Below are 14,792 nucleotides of genomic sequence, written 5' to 3'. Positions count from 1 at the left end.
TAGCTCTGATAGAGTTTGTGGGCATCTTATAGCCTGCAAATTCAGTTTTCCCTTCCCAAAGCCAATAGGCTGTTCATTTTATTACTGTTCCTAAGTCTCCTAAAGCAGTCTTCATAGTTGATGTGGGCTTAAGGTTTCTGCTGGACATTTGAGATCAAATTTAAGATAGAGTACTGGACATAACATTTAGTGCTTTCAAGCTAAATGTATTCATTTAAGTTTCCATTTAAGAAAGAGTCCTGGACATACAATTAGCAAAAAATACAGCAGTTGCCAACAGTGTCTTTGGGTTTTGAAAGAAGCAAACAAATCTTTAGATCTGATAGTTTTCATGTATTTGTGGGATTGACTCTGACTGTACCAGCCAGCCAACAGTCTGAGCATAGGCAGCAATACACAGGACCAGGTTTTGCTGGCCCAGCTTCAACTCATCCTTGTAGTCTAGTGGTTCGAGCACTGATTCTCCCATATGGGAGACCCAGGTTCAAATCCCACAAGGTTTAAGTGGAAATCTCCATTGACCAGTAGTCACTTCTTTAGCTCTGATAGAGTTTGTGGGCATCTTATAGCCTGCAAATTCTATTTTCCCTTCCCAAAGCCAATAGGCTGTTCATTTTATTACTGTTCCTAAGTATCCTAAAGCAGTCTTCATAGTTGATGTGGGCTTAAGGTTTCTGCTGGTCATTTGAGATCAAATTAAAGATAGAGTACTGGACATAACATTAATGCTTTCAAGCTAAATGTATTCATGTAAGTTTCCATTTAAGAAAGAGTCCTGGACATAAAATTAGCAAAAAATACAGCAGATGCCAACAGTGTCTTTGGGATTTGAAAGAAGCAAACAAATCTTTAGATCTGATAGTTTTCATGTATTTGTGGGATTGACTCTGACTGTACCAGCCAGCCAACAGTCTGAGCATAGGCAGCAATACACAGGACCAGGTTTTGCTGGCCCAGCTTCAACTCATCCTTGTAGTCTAGTGGTTAGAGCACTGATTCTCCCATATGGGAGACCCAGGTTCAATTCCCACAAGGTTTAAGTGGAAATCTCCATTGACCAGTAGTCACTTCTTTAGCTCTGATAGAGTTTGTGGGCATCTTATAGCCTGCAAATTCTATTTTCGCTTCCCAAAGCCAATAGGCTGTTCATTTTATTACTGTTCCTAAGTCTCCTAAAGCAGTCTTCATAGTTGATGTGGGCTTAAGGTTTCTGCTGGACATTTGAGATCAAATTTAAGATAGAGTACTGGACATAACATTTAGTGTTTTCAAGCAAAATGTATTCATGTAAGTTTCAATTTAAGAAAGAGTCCAGGACATACAATTAGCAAAAAATACAGCAGATGCCAACAGTGTCTTTGGGTTTTGAAAGAAGCAAACAAGTCTTCTTTAGATCTGATAGTTTTCATGTATTTGTGGGATTGACTCTGACTGTACCAGCCAGCCAACAGTTCAACTCATCCTTGTAGTCTAGTGGTTAGAGCACTGATTCTCCCATATGGGAGACCCAGGTTCAAATCCCACAAGGTTTAAGTGGAAATCTCCATTGACCAGTAGTCACTTCTTTAGCTCTGATAGACTTTGTGGGCATCTTAGAGCCTGCAAATTCTATTTTCCCTTCACAAAGCCAGTAGGTTGTTCATTTTACTACTGTTCCTAAGTCTCCTAAAGCAGTCTTCATAGTTGATGTGGGCTTAAGGTTTCTGCTGGACATTTGAGATCAAATTTAAGAAAGAGTACTGGACATAACATTAATGCTTTCAAGCTAAATGTATTCATGTAAGTTTCCATTTAAGAAAGAGTCCTGGACATAAAATTAGCAAAAAATACAGCAGATGCCAACAGTGTCTTTGGGTTTTGAAAGAAGCAAACAAGTCTTCTTTAGATCTGATAGTTTTCATGTATTTGTGGGATTGACTCTGACTGTACCAGCCAGCCAACAGTCTGAGCATAGGCATCAATACACAGGACCAGGTTTTGCTGGCCCAGCTTCAACTCATCCTTGTAGTCTAGTGGTTAGAGCACTGATTCTCCCATATGGGAGACCCAGGTTCAAATCCCACAAGGTTTAAGTGGAAATCTCCGTTGACCAGTAGTCACTTCTTTAGCTCTGATAGAGTTTGTGGGCATATTATAGCCTGCAAATTCTATTTTCCCTTCCCAAAGCCAATAGGCTGTTCATTTTATTACTGTTCCTAAGTATCCTAAAGCAGTCTTCATAGTTGATGTGGGCTTAAGGTTTCTGCTGGACATTTGAGATCAAATTAAAGATAGAGTACTGGACATAACATTAATGCTTTCAAGCTAAATGTATTCATTTAAGTTTCCATTTAAGAAAGAGTCCTGGACATAAAATTAGCAAAAAATACAGCAGTTGCCAACAGTGTCTTTGGGTTTTGAAAGAAGCAAACAAATCTTTAGATCTGATAGTTTTCATGTATTTGTGGGATTGACTCTGACTGTACCAGCCAGCCAACAGTCTGAGCATAGGCAGCAATACACAGGACCAGGTTTTGCTGGCCCAGCTTCAACTCATCCTTGTAGTCTAGTGGTTAGAGCACTGATTCTCCCATATGGGAGACCCAGGTTCAAATCCCACAAGGTTTAAGTGGAAATCTCCATTGACCAGTAGTCACTTCTTTAGCTCTGATAGAGTTTTTGGGCATCTTATAGCCTGCAAATTCTATTTTCCCTTCCCAAAGCCAATAGGCTGTTCATTTTATTACTGTTCCTAAGTCTCCTAAAGCAGCCAGCCAACAGTCTGAGCATAGGCAGCAATACACAGGACCAGGTTTTGCTGGCCCAGCTTAAACTCATCCTTGTAGTCTAGTGGTTAGAGCACTGATTCTCCCATATGGGAGACCCAGGTTCAAATCCCACAAGGTTTAAGTGGAAATCTCCATTGACCAGTAGTCACTTCTTTAGCTCTGATAGAGTTTGTGGGCATCTTATAGCCTGCAAATTCTATTTTCGCTTCCCAAAGCCAGTAGGTTGTTCATTTTACTACTGTTCCTAAGTCTCCTAAAGCAGTCTTCATAGTTGATGTGGGCTTAAGGTTTCTGCTGGACGTTTGAGATAAAATTTAACATAGATTACTGGACATAACATTTAGTGCTTTCAAGTTAAATGTTCATGTACGTTTCAATTGAAGAAAATGTCCTGGACATACAATTAACAAAAAATACATCAGATGCCAACAGTGTTTTTGGGTTTTGTAAGAAACAAACAAATCTTCTTTAGATCTGATAGTTTCATGTATTTGTGGGATTGACTCTGACTGTACCAGCCAGCCAACAGTCTGAGCATAGGCAGCAATACACAGGACCAGGTTTTGCTGGCCCAGCTTCAACTCATCCTTGTAGTCTAGTGGTTAGAGCACTGATTCTCCCATATGGGAGACCCAGGTTCAAATCCCACAAGGTTTAAGTGGAAATCTCCATTGACAAGTAGTCTCTTCTTTAGCTCTGATAGACTTTGTGGGCATCTTAGAGCCTGCAAATTCTATTTTCCCTTCCCAAAGCCAGTAGGTTGTTCATTTTACTACTGTTCCTAAGTCTCCTAAAGCAGTCTTCATAGTTGATGTGGGCTTAAGGTTTCTGCTGGACGTTTGAGATAAAATTTAAGATAGAGTACTGGACATAACATTTAGTGTTTTCAAGCAAAATGTATTCATGTAAGTTTCAATTTAAGAAAGAGTCCAGGACATACAATTAGCAAAAAATACAGCAGATGCCAACAGTGTCTTTGGGTTTTGAAAGAAGCAAACAAGTCTTCTTTAGATCTGATAGTTTTCATGTATTTGTGGGATTGACTCTGACTGTACCAGCCAGCCAACAGTCTGAGCATAGGCAGCAATACACAGGACCAGGTTTTGCTGGCCCAGCTTCAACTCATCCTTGTAGTCTAGTGGTTAGAGCACTGATGCTCCCATATGGGAGACCCAGGTTCAAATCCCACAAGGTTTAAGTGGAAATCTCCATTGACCAGTAGTCACTTCTTTAGCTCTGATAGAATTTGTGGGCATCTTAGAGCCTGCAAATTCTATTTTCCCTTCCCAAAGCCAGTAGGTTGTTCATTTTACTACTGTTCCTAAGTCTCCTAAAGCAGTCTTCATAGTTGATGTGGGCTTAAGGTTTCTGCTGGACATTTGAGATCAAATTTAAGATAGAGTACTGGACATAACATTAATGCTTTCAAGCTAAATGTATTCATGTAAGTTTCCATTTAAGAAAGAGTCCTGGACATACAATTAGCAAAAAATATAGCAGTTGCCAACAGTGTCTTTGGGTTTTGAAAGAAGCAAACAAATCTTTAGATCTGATAGTTTTCATGTATTTGTGGGATTGACTCTGACTGTACCAGCCAGCCAACAGTCTGAGCATAGGCATCTATACACAGGACCAGGTTTTGCTTGCCCAGCTTCAACTCATCCTTGTAGTCTAGTGGTTAGAGCACTGATTCTCCCATATGGGAGACCCAGGTTCAAATCCCACAAGGTTTAAGTGGAAATCTCCGTTGACCAGTAGTCACTTCTTTAGCTCTGATAGAGTTTGTGGGCATCTTATAGCCTGCAAATTCTATTTTCCCTTCCCAAAGCCAATAGGCTGTTCATTTTATTACTGTTCCTAAGTATCCTAAAGCAGTCTTCATAGTTGATGTGGGCTTAAGGTTTCTGCTGGACATTTGAGATCAAATTAAAGATAGAGTACTGGACATAACATTAATGCTTTCAAGCTAAATGTATTCATGTAAGTTTCCATTTAAGAAAGAGTCCTGGACATAAATCTAGCAAAAAATACAGCAGATGCCAACAGTGTCTTTGGGATTTGAAAGAAGCAAACAAATCTTTAGATCTGATAGTTTTCATGTATTTGTGGGATTGACTCTGACTGTACCAGCCAGCCAACAGTCTGAGCATAGGCAGCAATACACAGGACCAGGTTTTGCTGGCCCAGCTTCAACTCATCCTTGTAGTCTAGTGGTTAGAGCACTGATTCTCCCATATGGGAGACCCAGGTTCAAATCCCACAAGGTTTAAGTGGAAATCTCCATTGACCAGTAGTCACTTCTTTAGCTCTGATAGAGTTTGTGGGCATCTTATAGCCTGCAAATTCAGTTTTCCCGTCCCAAAGCCAATAGGCTGTTCATTTTATTACTGTTCCTAAGTCTCCTAAAGCAGTCTTCATAGTTGATGTGGGCTTAAGGTTTCTGCTGGTCATTTGAGATCAAATTAAAGATAGAGTACTGGACATAACATTAATGCTTTCAAGCTAAATGTATTCATGTAAGTTTCCATTTAAGAAAGAGTCCTGGACATAAAATTAGCAAAAAATACAGCAGATGCCAACAGTGTCTTTGGGATTTGAAAGAAGCAAACAAATCTTTAGATCTGATAGTTTTCATGTATTTGTGGGATTGACTCTGACTGTACCAGCCAGCCAACAGTCTGAGCATAGGCAGAAATACACAGGACCAGGTTTTGCTGGCCCAGCTTCAACTGATCCTTGTAGTCTAGTGGTTAGAGCACTGATTCTCCCATATGGGAGACCCAGGTTCAAATCCCACAAGGTTTAAGTGGAAATCTCCATTGACCAGTAGTCACTTCTTTAGCTCTGATAGAGTTTGTGGGCATCTTATAGCCTGCAAATTCAGTTTTCCCGTCCCAAAGCCAATAGGCTGTTCATTTTATTACTGTTCCTAAGTCTCCTAAAGCAGTCTTCATAGTTGATGTGGGCTTAAGGTTTCTGCTGGTCATTTGAGATCAAATTAAAGATAGAGTACTGGACATAACATTAATGCTTTCAAGCTAAATGTATTCATGTAAGTTTCCATTTAAGAAAGAGTCCTGGACATAAAATTAGCAAAAAATACAGCAGATGCCAACAGTGTCTTTGGGATTTGAAAGAAGCAAACAAATCTTTAGATCTGATAGTTTTCATGTATTTGTGGGATTGACTCTGACTGTGCCAGCCAACAGTCTGAGCATAGGCAGAAATACACAGGACCAGGTTTTGCTGGCCCAGCTTCAACTGATCCTTGTAGTCTAGTGGTTAGAGCACTGATTCTCCCATATGGGAGACCCAGGTTCAAATCCCACAAGGTTTAAGTGGAAATCTCCATTGACCAGTAGTCACTTCTTTAGCTCTGATAGAGTTTGTGGGCATCTTATAGCCTGCAAATTCAGTTTTCCCATCCCAAAGCCAATAGGCTGTTCATTTTATTACTGTTCCTAAGTCTCCTAAAGCAATCTTCATAGTTGATGTGGGCTTAAGGTTTCTGCTGGACATTTGAGATCAAATTTAAGATAGAGTACTGGACATAACATTTAGTGCTTTCAAGCTAAATGTATTCATTTAAGTTTCCATTTAAGAAAGAGTCCTGGACATACAATTAGCAAAAAATACAGCAGTTGCCAACAGTGTCTTTGAGTTTTGAAAGAAGCAAACAAATCTTTAGATCTGATAGTTTTCATGTATTTGTGGGATTGACTCTGACTGTACCAGCCAGCCAACAGTCTGAGCATAGGCAGCAATACACAGGACCAGGTTTTGCTGGCCCAGCTTCATCTCATCCTTGTAGTCTAGTGGTTAGAGCACTGATTCTCCCATATGGGAGACCCAGGTTCAAATCCCACAAGGTTTAAGTGGAAATCTCCATTGACCAGTAGTCACTTCTTTAGCTCTGATAGAGTTTGTGGGCATCTTATAGCCTGCAAATTCTATTTTCCCTTCCCAAAGCCAATAGGCTGTTCCTTTTATTACTGTTCCTAAGTATCCTAAAGCAGTCTTCATAGTTGATGTGGGCTTAAGGTTTCTGCTGGTCATTTGAGATCAAATTAAAGATAGAGTACTGGACATAACATTAATGCTTTCAAGCTAAATGTATTCATGTAAGTTTCCATTTAAGAAAGAGTCCTGGACATAAAATTAGCAAAAAATACAGCAGATGCCAACAGTGTCTTTGGGATTTGAAAGAAGCAAACAAATCTTTAGATCTGATAGTTTTCATGTATTTGTGGGATTGACTCTGACTGTACCAGCCAGCCAACAGTCTGAGCATAGGCAGAAATACACAGGACCAGGTTTTGCTGGCCCAGCTTCAACTGATCCTTGTAGTCTAGTGGTTAGAGCACTGATTCTCCCATATGGGAGACCCAGGTTCAAATCCCACAAGGTTTAAGTGGAAATCTCCATTGACCAGTAGTCACTTCTTTAGCTCTGATAGAGTTTGTGGGCATCTTATAGCCTGCAAATTCAGTTTTCCCGTCCCAAAGCCAATAGGCTGTTCATTTTATTACTGTTCCTAAGTCTCCTAAAGCAATCTTCATAGTTGATGTGGGCTTAAGGTTTCTGCTGGACATTTGAGATCAAATTTAAGATAGAGTACTGGACATAACATTTAGTGCTTTCAAGCTAAATGTATTCATTTAAGTTTCCATTTAAGAAAGAGTCCTGGACATACAATTAGCAAAAAATACAGCAGTTGCCAACAGTGTCTTTGAGTTTTGAAAGAAGCAAACAAATCTTTAGATCTGATAGTTTTCATGTATTTGTGGGATTGACTCTGACTGTACCAGCCAGCCAACAGTCTGAGCATAGGCAGCAATACACAGGACCAGGTTTTGCTGGCCCAGCTTCATCTCATCCTTGTAGTCTAGTGGTTAGAGCACTGATTCTCCCATATGGGAGACCCAGGTTCAAATCCCACAAGGTTTAAGTGGAAATCTCCATTGACCAGTAGTCACTTCTTTAGCTCTGATAGAGTTTGTGGGCATCTTATAGCCTGCAAATTCTATTTTCCCTTCCCAAAGCCAATAGGCTGTTCATTTTATTACTGTTCCTAAGTATCCTAAAGCAGTCTTCATAGTTGATGTGGGCTTAAGGTTTCTGCTGGTCATTTGAGATCAAATTAAAGATAGAGTACTGGACATAACATTAATGCTTTCAAGCTAAATGTATTCATGTAAGTTTCCATTTAAGAAAGAGTCCTGGACATAAAATTAGCAAAAAATACAGCAGATGCCAACAGTGTCTTTGGGATTTGAAAGAAGCAAACAAATCTTTAGATCTGATAGTTTTCATGTATTTGTGGGATTGACTCTGACTGTACCAGCCAGCCAACAGTCTGAGCATAGGCAGAAATACACAGGACCAGGTTTTGCTGGCCCAGCTTCAACTGATCCTTGTAGTCTAGTGGTTAGAGCACTGATTCTCCCATATGGGAGACCCAGGTTCAAATCCCACAAGGTTTAAGTGGAAATCTCCATTGACCAGTAGTCACTTCTTTAGCTCTGATAGAGTTTGTGGGCATCTTATAGCCTGCAAATTCAGTTTTCCCGTCCCAAAGCCAATAGGCTGTTCATTTTATTACTGTTCCTAAGTCTCCTAAAGCAATCTTCATAGTTGATGTGGGCTTAAGGTTTCTGCTGGACATTTGAGATCAAATTTAAGATAGAGTACTGGACATAACATTTAGTGCTTTCAAGCTAAATGTATTCATTTAAGTTTCCATTTAAGAAAGAGTCCTGGACATACAATTAGCAAAAAATACAGCAGTTGCCAACAGTGTCTTTGAGTTTTGAAAGAAGCAAACAAATCTTTAGATCTGATAGTTTTCATGTATTTGTGGGATTGACTCTGACTGTACCAGCCAGCCAACAGTCTGAGCATAGGCAGCAATACACAGGACCAGGTTTTGCTGGCCCAGCTTCATCTCATCCTTGTAGTCTAGTGGTTAGAGCACTGATTCTCCCATATGGGAGACCCAGGTTCAAATCCCACAAGGTTTAAGTGGAAATCTCCATTGACCAGTAGTCACTTCTTTAGCTCTGATAGAGTTTGTGGGCATCTTATAGCCTGCAAATTCTATTTTCCCTTCCCAAAGCCAATAGGCTGTTCATTTTATTACTGTTCCTAAGTATCCTAAAGCAGTCTTCATAGTTGATGTGGGCTTAAGGTTTCTGCTGGTCATTTGAGATCAAATTAAAGATAGAGTACTGGACATAACATTAATGCTTTCAAGCTAAATGTATTCATGTAAGTTTCCATTTAAGAAAGAGTCCTGGACATAAAATTAGCAAAAAATACAGCAGATGCCAACAGTGTCTTTGGGATTTGAAAGAAGCAAACAAATCTTTAGATCTGATAGTTTTCATGTATTTGTGGGATTGACTCTGACTGTACCAGCCAGCCAAAAGTCTGAGCATAGGCAGCAATACACAGGACCAGGTTTTGCTGGCCCAGCTTCAACTCATCCTTGTAGTCTAGTGGTTAGAGCACTGATTCTCCCATATGGGAAACCCAGGTTCAAATCCCACAAGGTTTAAGCGGAAATCTCCATTGACCAGTAGACACTTATTTTGCTCTGATAGAGTTTGTGGGCATCTTATAGCCTGCAAATTCTATTTTCCCTTCCCAAAGCAAATAGGCTGTTCATTTTATTACTGTTCCTAAGTCTCCTAAAGCAGCCAGCCAACAGTCTGAGCATAGGCAGCAATACACAGGACCAGGTTTTGCTGGCCCAGCTTCAACTCATCCTTGTAGTCTAGTGGTTAGAGCACTGATTCTCCCATATGGGAGACCCAGGTTCAAATCCCACAAGGTTTAAGTGGAAATCTCCATTGACCAGTAGTCACTTCTTTAGCTCTGATAGAGTTTGTGGGCATCTTATAGCCTGCAAATTCTATTTTCGCTTCCCAAAGCCAGTAGGTTGTTCATTTTACTACTGTTCCTAAGTCTCCTAAAGCAGTCTTCATAGTTGATGTGGGCTTAAGGTTTCTGCTGGACGTTTGAGATAAAATTTAACATAGAGTACTGGACATAACATTTAGTGCTTTCAAGTTAAATGTTCATGTACGTTTCAATTGAAGAAAATGTCCTGGACATACAATTACAAAAAATACATCAGATGCCAACCGTGTTTTTGGGTTTTGAAAGAAACAAACAAATCTTCTTTAGATCTGATAGTTTCATGTATTTGTGGAATTGACTCTGACCGTACCAGCCAGCCAACAGTCTGAGCATAGGCAGCAATACACAGGACCAGGTTTTGCTGGCCCAGATTCAACTCATCCTTGTAGTCTAGTGGTTAGAGCACTGATTCTCCCATATGGGAGACCCAGGTTCAAATTCCACAAGGTTTAAGTGGAAATCTCCATTGACAAGTAGTCTCTTCTTTAGCTCTGATAGACTTTGTGGGCATCTTAGAGCCTGCAAATTGTATTTTCCCTTCCCAAAGCCAGTAGGTTGTTCATTTTACTACTGTTCCTAAGTCTCCTAAAGCAGTCTTCATAGTTGATGTGGGCTTAAGGTTTCTGCTGGACATTTGAGATCAAATTTAAGATAGAGTACTGGACATAACATTTAGTGCTTTCAAGCTAAATGTATTCATTTAAGTTTCCATTTAAGAAAGAGTCCTGGACATACAATTAGCAAAAAATACAGCAGTTGCCAACAGTGTCTTTGGGTTTTGAAAGAAGCAAACAAATCTTTAGATCTGATAGTTTTCATGTATTTGTGGGATTGACTCTGACTGTACCAGCCAGCCAACAGTCTGAGCATAGGCAGCAATACACAGGACCAGGTTTTGCTGGCCCAGCTTCAACTCATCCTTGTAGTCTAGTGGTTAGAGCACTGATTCTCCCATATGGGAGACCCAGGTTCAAATCCCACAAGGTTTAAGTGGAAATCTCCAATGACCAGTAGTCACTTCTTTAGCTCTGATAGAGTTTGTGGGCATCTTAGAGCCTGCAAATTGTATTTTCCCTTCCCAAAGCCAATAGGCTGTTCATTTTATTACTGTTCCTAAGTCTCCTAAAGCAGTCTTCATAGTTGATGTGGGCTTAAGGTTTCTGCTGGACATTTGAGATCAAATTTAAGATAGAGTACTGGACATAACATTTAGTGCTTTCAAGCTAAATGTATTCATTTAAGTTTCCATTTAAGAAAGAGTCCTGGACATACAATTAGCAAAAAATACAGCAGTTGCCAACAGTGTCTTTGGGTTTTGAAAGAAGCAAACAAATCTTTAGATCTGATAGTTTTCATGTATTTGTGGGATTGACTCTGACTGTACCAGCCAGCCAACAGTCTGAGCATAGGCAGCAATACACAGGACCAGGTTTTGCTGGCCCAGCTTCAACTCATCCTTGTAGTCTAGTGGTTAGAGCACTGATTCTCCCATATGGGAAACCCAGGTTCAAATCCCACAAGGTTTAAGTGGAAATCTCCATTGACCAGTAGTCACTTATTTAGCTCTGATAGAGTTTGTGGGCATCTTATAGCCTGCAAATTCTATTTTCCCTTCCCAAAGCCAATAGGCTGTTCATTTTATTACTGTTCCTACGTCTCCTAAAGCAGCCAGCCAACAGTCTGAGCATAGGCAGCAATACACAGGACCAGGTTTTGCTGGCCCAGCTTCAACTCATCCTTGTAGTCTAGTGGTTAGAGCACTGATTCTCCCATATGGGAGACCCAGGTTCAAATCCCACAAGGTTTAAGTGGAAATCTCCATTGACCAGTAGTCACTTCTTTAGCTCTGATAGAGTTTGTGGGCATCTTATAGCCTGCAAATACTATTTTCGCTTCCCAAAGCCAGTAGGTTGTTCATTTTACTACTGTTCCTAAGTCTCCTAAAGCAGTCTTCATAGTTGATGTGGGCTTAAGGTTTCTGCTGGACGTTTGAGATAAAATTTAAGATAGAGTACTGGACATAACATTTAGTGCTTTCAAGTTAAATGTTCATGTACGTTTCAATTGAAGAAAATGTCCTGGACATACAATTAACAAAAAATACATCAGATGCCAACAGTGTTTTTGGGTTTTGAAAGAAACAAACAAATCTTCTTTAGATCTGATAGTTTCATGTATTTGTGGGATTGACTCTGACTGTACCAGCCAGTCAACAGTCTGAGCATAGGCAGCAATACACAGGACCAGGTTTTGCTGGCCCAGATTCAACTCATCCTTGTAGTCTAGTGGTTAGAGCACTGATTCTCCCATATGGGAGACCCAGGTTCAAATCCCACAAGGTTTAAGTGGAAATCTCCATTGACCAGTAGTCACTTCTTTAGCCCTGATAGAGTTTGTGGGCATCTTATAGCCTGCAAATTCAGTTTTCCCTTCCCAAAGCCAGTAGGCTGTTCATTTTATTACTGTTCCTAAGTCTCCTAAAGCAGTCTTCATAGTTGATGTGGGCTTAAGGTTTCTGCTGGACATTTGAGATCAAATTAAAGATAGAGTACTGGACATAACATTTAGTGTTTTCAAGCCAAATGTATTCATGTAAGTTTCAATTTAAGAAAGAGTCCTGGACATACAATTAGCAAAAAATACAGCAGATGCCAACAGTGTTTTTGGGTTTTGAAAGAAGCAAACAAGTCTTCTTTAGATCTGATAGTTTTCATGTATTTGTGGGATTGACTCTGACTGTACCAGCCAGCCAACAGTCTGAGCATAGGCAGCAATACACAGGACCAGGTTTTGCTGGCCCAGCTTCAACTCATCCTTGTAGTCTAGTGGTTAGAGCACTGATTCTCCCATATGGGAGACCCAGGTTCAAATCCCACAAGGTTTAAGTGGAAATCTCCAATGACCAGTAGTCACTTCTTTAGCGCTGATAGAGTTTGTGGGCATCTTATAGCCTGCAAATTCTATTTTCCCTTCTCAAAGCCAATAGGCTGTTCATTTTATTATTGTTCCTAAGTCTCCTAAAGCAGTCTTCATAGTTGATGTGGGCTTAAGGTTTCTGCTGGACATTTGAGATCAAATTTAAGATAGAGTACTGGACATAACATTTAGTGCTTTCAAGCTAAATGTATTCATTTAAGTTTCCATTTAAGAAAGAGTCCTGGACATACAATTAGCAAAAAATACAGCAGTTGCCAACAATGTCTTTGGGTTTTGAAAGAAGCAAACAAATCTTTAGATCTGATAGTTTTCATGTATTTGTGGGATTGACTCTGACTGTACCAGCCAGCCAACAGTCTGAGCATAGGCAGCAATACACAGGACCAGGTTTTGCTGGCCCAGATTCAACTCATCCTTGTAGTCTAGTGGTGAGAGCACTGATTCTCCCATATGGGAGACCCAGGTTCAAATCCCACAAGGTTTAAGTGGAAATCTTCATTGACAAGTAGTCTCTTCTTTAGCTTTGATAGACTTTGTGGGCATCTTAGAGCCTGCAAATTCTATTTTCCCTTCCCAAAGCCAGTAGGTTGTTCATTTTACTACTGTTCCTAAGTCTCCTAAAGCAGTCTTCATAGTTGATGTGGGCTTAAGGTTTCTGCTGGACGTTTGAGATAAAATTTAAGATAGAGTACTGGACATAACATTTAGTGTTTTCAAGCAAAATGTATTCATGTAAGTTTCAATTTAAGAAAGAGTCCAGGACATACAATTAGCAAAAAATACAGCAGATGCCAACAGTGTCTTTGGGTTTTGAAAGAAGCAAACAAGTCTTCTTTAGATCTGATAGTTCCCTTTCGAGGAACTCGAGCTGCGTCGCCATAGCAACGCTTTGGGGAACGCCTCGGCGTGACTGATCTGAAGCACGTGTAACACATAATCAATAATTTGATGATTGGATATAGGCTGGATGCCGTGCGGACCAAGGGCACAAGAAGGCACCCCACACAAACACACCCGCCCCCAGTGCCTCAGCAAGCGACTGCGTGTACGTTTGCATAAATCTGAAGTATGTTTTATGAAGTTCATGTATGTGTATCTCCCTGTCGGCGCGATATCACAGACAAGGATACACATGTATATGTGTCTAGAGCGCAGCACGCACAGTTGGCTTTTGAGAAACCTGGCTGTGTGCACTGTGAGCATTCCCGTGCACGTGTTGCGCTCCAGCTTCGCGCTTAGAGAAGGATATATCGGGCTCGCGCCCTTACGGATCCGGTCCCGCTTCTGTCGAGGCAAAGCGGTGACTGCACTCGTGCGTGCAGGCGGCGGTATCCCCGCCTACACCCATGACATCTGTCTTTCGCTTTCTAGGAAGCTTGGGCTCGCGGCTGCGATCCCGCTTCTCAGCAGCGGTTGCACTCGTGGGAGTCGCCATATGATTTCGTGCAGGCGGCGGTATCTCTGCTTGCACGTAACGTCCGCTCTCTCTCTCTCTCTTTCGCCGAATCGGGAAGGCGCCTTGCGTGAGAGCCATATATTTCAGCTATCTATCTCTGGAGAGATGAACCATCTTCATAATCCGCCTACTGTTTAAGGCTAAACGTGCAGTCTCCACGTGAAGCCTCCTCTCTTTTTACAGTATGGAGGTATTATATGTATGTACATACACATAATAATGAAAATAATAATATTTTTACGTTTTCTACACCTGTATGTGTAGGCTATGTATGTATATCTGCTTGTCACAGCCTGTGTGAGCTGTGTCAAACAGTGATTTTGTGTTTATGCTGAGTGTTGCTTGTACAGCTGTACACAGCATTTATTCTACTGATCGTCTGCTGGTGCGCCGTCAAGATATGATCTTTTGTGTTACGATTCGAGTCCTTCATCCGCTGAGGTGGGTAACGTCTTCGTTCGTGGCACTCACTATTTCTTATTGAAGCGAAGCAGCTCACACCCCATTTATGGTGCCTGCTTCCCTTCAGTGCCCTCGCTGGGCACACTCACTGCTGTGCGTAGTACCACAGGCAGCTGCAATTAACCTGCACTGGTGGAACTGCATACAGCCGGCTCCAGTGGGGAGCATGTATACATTCTTGTGCAGGAGGCTGTAGAACCTCCACATGAGAGAAATGATGACCTACAGCCATTGCTTTATTGTTTCAA

Source organism: Misgurnus anguillicaudatus, chromosome 24 (genome assembly GCF_027580225.2).
Source record: "Misgurnus anguillicaudatus chromosome 24, ASM2758022v2, whole genome shotgun sequence".
NCBI lineage: Eukaryota > Metazoa > Chordata > Actinopteri > Cypriniformes > Cobitidae > Misgurnus > Misgurnus anguillicaudatus.
This window is presented reverse-complemented; position numbering follows the sequence as displayed.